Below are 5,884 nucleotides of genomic sequence, written 5' to 3'. Positions count from 1 at the left end.
AAAAAAAATGAACCTAATGTCTATATATGAGAAACCAGGGTTGTAACTAAGTAGCAACTTATGTAAGATCACAAAACTAAAAAGTTTTCAGGGTAAGGATTTGTATCCAATTCCATCTCACTCCAGACCTTGAGTTATCAATTCCTACAGTCTACAGCCTTGAAAATGTCCAGTCACCATACATTCAGCCTTGTTAAATCAACGACAAGTGACGAGAGAGTATTTACCTAAACTACTGACTAGAGACTGTTTCAGAGCATTGAGCCTAGATTAACCAAATATCCACAACTATTTTAATACCAGAACACGGATGCTTTTCTTTTTGCCACAGTACTACATTATCATTTCCTTATCATAATTCCTCCACTCATCATCGCCGTGTTCAAATGCATGCTGTGAAAGAAGAGTAGGTGAGAAACCATCACTCGGCCCACCATCATCTGTGGAATGTCTATTTCCATGGGTTGTAACTGTCTGGAGTGCAGCAGGAGACTTCAATCTCAGTCATTTAAAGGAGTAGTTGGTCAGACTCATAGATACAGAAAACAAACTCTTGGTTACCAGTGGAGAGAGGGAAGGTAAGAGGGGCAAGATAGGTGTAGCGGATTAAGAGGTTCAAACTATTATGTATAAAATAAATAAGCTACGATGATATATTGTACAACACAGGGAGTATAACCTTTAAAATTTGTGAATCACTATGTTGTATACCTGTAACTTATATAATGTTGTACATCAACTATACTTCAATTTAAAAAAAATCAAAAAGTGAGGGACTTCCCTGGTGGTCCAGCAGTTGACTCCACGCTCCCAATGCAGGGGGCCTGGGTTGGATCCCTGGTCAGGGAACTGGATCCTTCATTCCACAAGTAAAGATTCCGCATGCTGCAACTAAAAAAGACCCAGCACACAGCAACAAAGATCCTTAGTTGTGCCACAGCTAAGACCCACTGCAGCCAAATAAATAAATATTTTTTTAAATAATAAAAAATATAAAAAATCAAAACGAGGGGCTTCCCTGGTGGCACAGTGGTTGAGAGTCCGCCTGCCGATGCAGGGGACACGGCTTCGTGCCCCGGTCCGGGAAGATCCCACATACCGCAGAGCGGCTGGGCCCGTGAGCCATGGCCGCTGAGCCTGCGCGTCCGGAGCCTGTGCTCTGCAACGGGAGAGGCCACAACAGTGAGAGGCCCGCGTACTGAAAAAAAAAAAAAAAAAAAAAAATCAAAACGAGAAAAAACAGTGGTTGGTTTTTACAGATGATTCTCTGGAAGGAATGATCAAATCTGTGTTTGATTTATTCTATTGCCTGAAGCAAAAACCTTACCTGAAACAAAATTGTACAAACGTAAGTTTATTTCTGTCACCCTCATTTTCTCCATGCTGCCCAGGCTACCCTTTATCAATAGTGCTGCTTGTCTCTCCTCAGGCTTTATACCCTCATCCTCTCTCCTTTTCAAAACCTGTTCTTGGAAACTATTGAGACACATAATATTCCAAAGTATTTAAGAGTGACAGTAATTAAAAGGTACGAGTGCTGAGACCATCTGTCTTAACATGGCTTAATTAAGAATATACATCAGCTGAGGCCCCCGGACCGGCTTCCGCGGTTGCCATGACGGCGGCCGTGTTCTTGGCTGCGCCTTCGTTACCTTTGCGCCTGCGCTCGCCCTCTGCATTTTCACCATCGCCACCGCCATTGCGCATCATCTTCCCTGTCACTGGAGCTTCCTTCAGGTTGGTGTCTCTACTGCTCTACTCCCTAGGTTGGTTCATGGTAGCAACCATTGCTGACGACAAAGATGGACCAATACAGAAATATCTGCTGATCTTTGGAGTGCTAGTCTCAGTCCTTATCCAAGAAATGTGCCGTTTTGCATATTATAAACTTTTTTTTTTAAAGCCCGTGTGGGCTTGACGAGTATAAACCCAAGGGAGACAGCACCTTCTATGTGATTAATGGCTTATGTTTCTGGTTTGGGCTTTGGAATCATGAGTGGAGTATTTCCCTTTGTAAATACCCTGACTCTTTGGGTCCGGGCACGGTGGGCATTCATGGAGACCCTCCCCAGTGCTTCCTGAATTCAGCTTCCATGACGCTGGTGATCATATTGCTGCACGTGTTCTGGGGCACTGTGTGTTTGGATGCCTGTGAGAAGAAAAAGTGGTACGCCCTTCTTGTAGTTCTTCTCCCCTATCTGCTGGTGTCAGCCCTGAGCTTCATAAATCCTCGTTATGGATTAAAGCTGGTGTCGGCATACATCATCCTGGTGCTCATGGGCGTCTGGACATTCTTCGTTTCTGCCGGAGCCTGAAACTCTGCCTCCTCTGCCAAGACTAGGACTCCGTCCTCTTCAAGCAGCGCTCCAGATAACCTCCAAGGACCGGCGCTTCTGAAACTGTAAGCTGAGCCTTTAGAAGAAGCGCAACTGTGTCTTCTTCTAAAGGTACATTTTCCTGGTGAAATTTAGAATAAACAGTACTATCTAGATACGATATGGCTTTCATGCAACGGCTTTCTGAAAGGGATACATCAGTGGTGTGCAGCCTGGCTGCAAGTTGGAATCACCTGGGAAAGCATAAAGACTAATGTTCTGGGCTCCACCCTCCAGATTTAATTTGTCTGGGCATTTGGTAATTTTTTAAAGCTTCTTAGATAAAACTCCGATGTGCAGCCAGGTTGAGAACTGTCCACGTCCAAATAGGAACTTTCTGAGAACACCATAAGTAAATAAGAATGAGATGTTTAGCTATCTCCTAACTCAGTTTGTGTTGAGCAAGTGACTATCTGAATGTCAAATAGAAGTCCTAGTTGGCCCTTGTCTTTTTAAGTTCTGAAGTCACAAAAGGCTAAAGGGCTATCATCTCTGAACTGTTTTCTTGTACTTCACTAGTACTGTTTTATGAGAACTTGGTAGGCTGTGCTTCTAACTACATCTTCTGTAAGTCTTTCCTGGGTCTGCCCCAAGGCAGTGTTTACTCACTGAGTGCTAGTTGCATCTCTGAGCAGCTCTGCAGGTTGCTGAGTGATGTACCCTGGGACAGGCTTCACTGCAGCTGGTGGAAGTTTACTGAAAGCAGGAGGAAAGCAAGCCACTAGGGTGGTGTTGCCACTTTGAGTTTGCTCCTGTAATACTGACTAGCGCTTCCGCCCAAATGGTATAGTGGAAAATTGAAAATACGTCTTAAACTGCCATGTTCATGCTTTTACATAATCCATGTAGTCTTTAGATCCAGTAAATGTCTCTGGGTTTTGGTAGCAGATAAAGCATTCACTTTATAGGAATATCTAAGATGTTTTTTTATCCTCCAGACAACCCTTTTGGTTTCCTTTATAAAGAGGAATTGTGCCTTTTCTAATTAGAAATTGTTCCAAGTTGATGGTTTTTAGGGAGCTGATGGTGTGAAATGGAAATTCCCTACACGTTAAAGTGAGAACTTCAGTGAATCGCATATGTGCAGTAGAACAGCCCAAAGAAATAGAAGCAGCAATGAAAGGGCTCACCAGTGACATGAGGGGTGGAAGAAATTTGACAATACTGTGGTGGGGAAGAATAATGGACATGTTTAAAATGGATGTGGCCGGTATTTTGGGCTAGACTCACATCTTTCCATGGACCAGAACCTTTCATGCAAACTAGACCTTTATCAATGAAATCCCCTCTCATGTTTAAATTATTTGAATTTCTCAATCTAGGGGTTCAGGAGGAGTAGGGTTTCTAGCAAGACTGTAAACAGTCCCATAAGCAATTCTAGTTATTCCCCTAAAGTTTATTTCAGCACTAATACCAATGCTACCTCTGGGGTATGCAATTTTCCACTTTTAGACAAGATTTTCTTTAGACTAGGTGAGTCATACAAGCGTCAAGGACATGGAGACTGAACAGTAAATTTACTTTGTAGAGCTGAGGGGAACAAGATACCCACTGAACTGGGGTTCATTCCTATTGGAGCGAGGTGTTGTTTAATAAACAGAATAAGAAAAATGTGGAGTTGGTTTATTACTGTTGACTTACAAATCTCTTAAGTGGATAGTCTGATAAAATATTTGTGGATCTGCAAAGTCTAGAAAAATCTGAGAATATTAATATTACTCCTGCTTGAGCTCTGAGGATGTCCTCGGTGCATTGGTAGTTTAATATTAAGTAAAGAATCTGGGATACTGGGAAATCTCATTTATAAAAACATCTTGGGCAAGAAGAAAATTTTCTTTGCTGGTGAGACTGTTGTCTTAGTTCCAGAAATTATTTGATAATCCTTGATTACCTGGGAATAGAGAAACTTTGTAATCCTTATTTCCCTCGCGAGCGTGGCCGTAGTCAGCTTAGGCACTATTGTTGCAAACAGTCTTGATTTTCCTATGCCAAGGAAGCCTGGGGGAGAGTAGTCTACCTCTGTTGCTGTGGATATATTGAGATGTGCTTTTTTAATTTTAAATTTTATTTTTGGCATGTGTTATCTGTGATGAGCTTTCCGTGCCCTGATGCTGTTTGGAGAGGAGGTGGTGGTGGTAATCTTGTATGTTCTCCCCTACACAGGGCTTTCTCAGTTTGATGGGAAATGTGGCTATATTCCAAGCTGACCTTGGAATGTGAATGTCGTTGCAGCCCTTGACTATGTTGCCACGGGAATAACAGAGATTGATTTTGGATCCCTAATAAGTTTGTACTTTAACCCATTGGAATTAGTGGTTGTAACTGGAGAAGTTTTGTTACCCTTGATCCTGGCCTGCCTGATTGGCAATTTAGTAGTAACAGCCTCTTTTAGAGCATCTTCATGAAAACATGGCTAAAAGGAATAAATGGTATTTGCAGACTGTATAGAAAGTGGCTTTTGCTCCCAATGTTTTATTTTTGTTCTCAAGCACATTTCAGTATTTGCTCAGAGTGGAAGATACACATCAAAAGTGCTAGGGGTTCTTATCCGTAGAGTTGGTGCGGTACAAGCAGTCATGATAGAATCTGCCTTCTACCTGGTATTCTTCCCACTTGCCTCAAACTAGCCCCAAGACAGGGACTGGCAGTTAGAGTGGGCCTGATGGTTCCAGGGAAACCAGGGCTCCACCATTCCTAACTCCAGGTAGACAAAGAAGATGTCACAACAAAACTATTTTAAAGTTCTTTGCTTAGTGCACTTTGTTTATGATTGCAATGTTTATATTATATTTCTCATTTAATAAGAGACTTCATGCCATTAAATTTAGTGTTTAGAGGGGTGGGAACTGTCTTTATGGACAATATGTAGCATTTCATATAAGTTATACTGTTATGTCATATATACCTTGCAATATCAGACCTTGCATTCAATACACAACGCAATAAACTCTTTCCAGCCCTGTATTTTTCAGCGAACAATAAAAAGATTGTCACTTAAAAAAAAAAAAGAGGACTTCCCTGGTGGTGCAGTGGTTGAGAATCTGCCTGCTAATGCAGGGGACACGGGTTCAAGCCCTGGTCTGGGAGGATCCCACATGCCGCGGAGCAACTAGGCCCGTGAGCCACAACTACTGAGCCTGCGCGTCTGGAGCCTGTGCTCCGCAACAAGAGAGGCCGCGATAGTGAGAGGCCCGCACACCGCGATGAAGCGTGGCCCCTGCTTGCCACAACTACAGAAAGCCCTCGCACAGAAACGAAGACCCAACACAGCAAAAATAAATAAATTAATTAACAAACTCCTACCCCCAACATCTTAAAAAGAAAAAGGATTATAGATCAGCTATGTCAACATGAATTAGTTGTTTGTTCCAGGAAACTTTGCCTGGGAAAGATAAAGCTACAAACCAATTAAAAAAGAAAAAAACTTGGGCTTCCCTGGTGGCGCAGTGGTTGAGAGTCCGCCTGCCGATTCAGGGGACATGGGTTCGAGCCCTGGTCCCCAGGAAGAC

At 42.7% G+C, this 5,884-nt stretch overlaps 1 pseudogene; it reads left to right on the top strand.

Annotated features, from left to right (window-relative positions):
• The first annotated feature begins 1,615 nt into the window (after positions 1-1,615).
• LOC132520369 (gamma-secretase subunit APH-1B-like) lies at positions 1,616-2,374 on the top strand (annotated as a pseudogene).
• The last annotated feature ends 3,510 nt before the right edge of the window (positions 2,375-5,884 follow it).

The sequence above is a fragment of the Lagenorhynchus albirostris genome, chromosome 5 (genome assembly GCF_949774975.1).
Source record: "Lagenorhynchus albirostris chromosome 5, mLagAlb1.1, whole genome shotgun sequence".
Classification (NCBI taxonomy): Eukaryota; Metazoa; Chordata; class Mammalia; order Artiodactyla; family Delphinidae; genus Lagenorhynchus; species Lagenorhynchus albirostris.
Note: the sequence above shows the minus strand (reverse complement) of the source record. Positions and strands in the feature narration are given on the sequence as shown.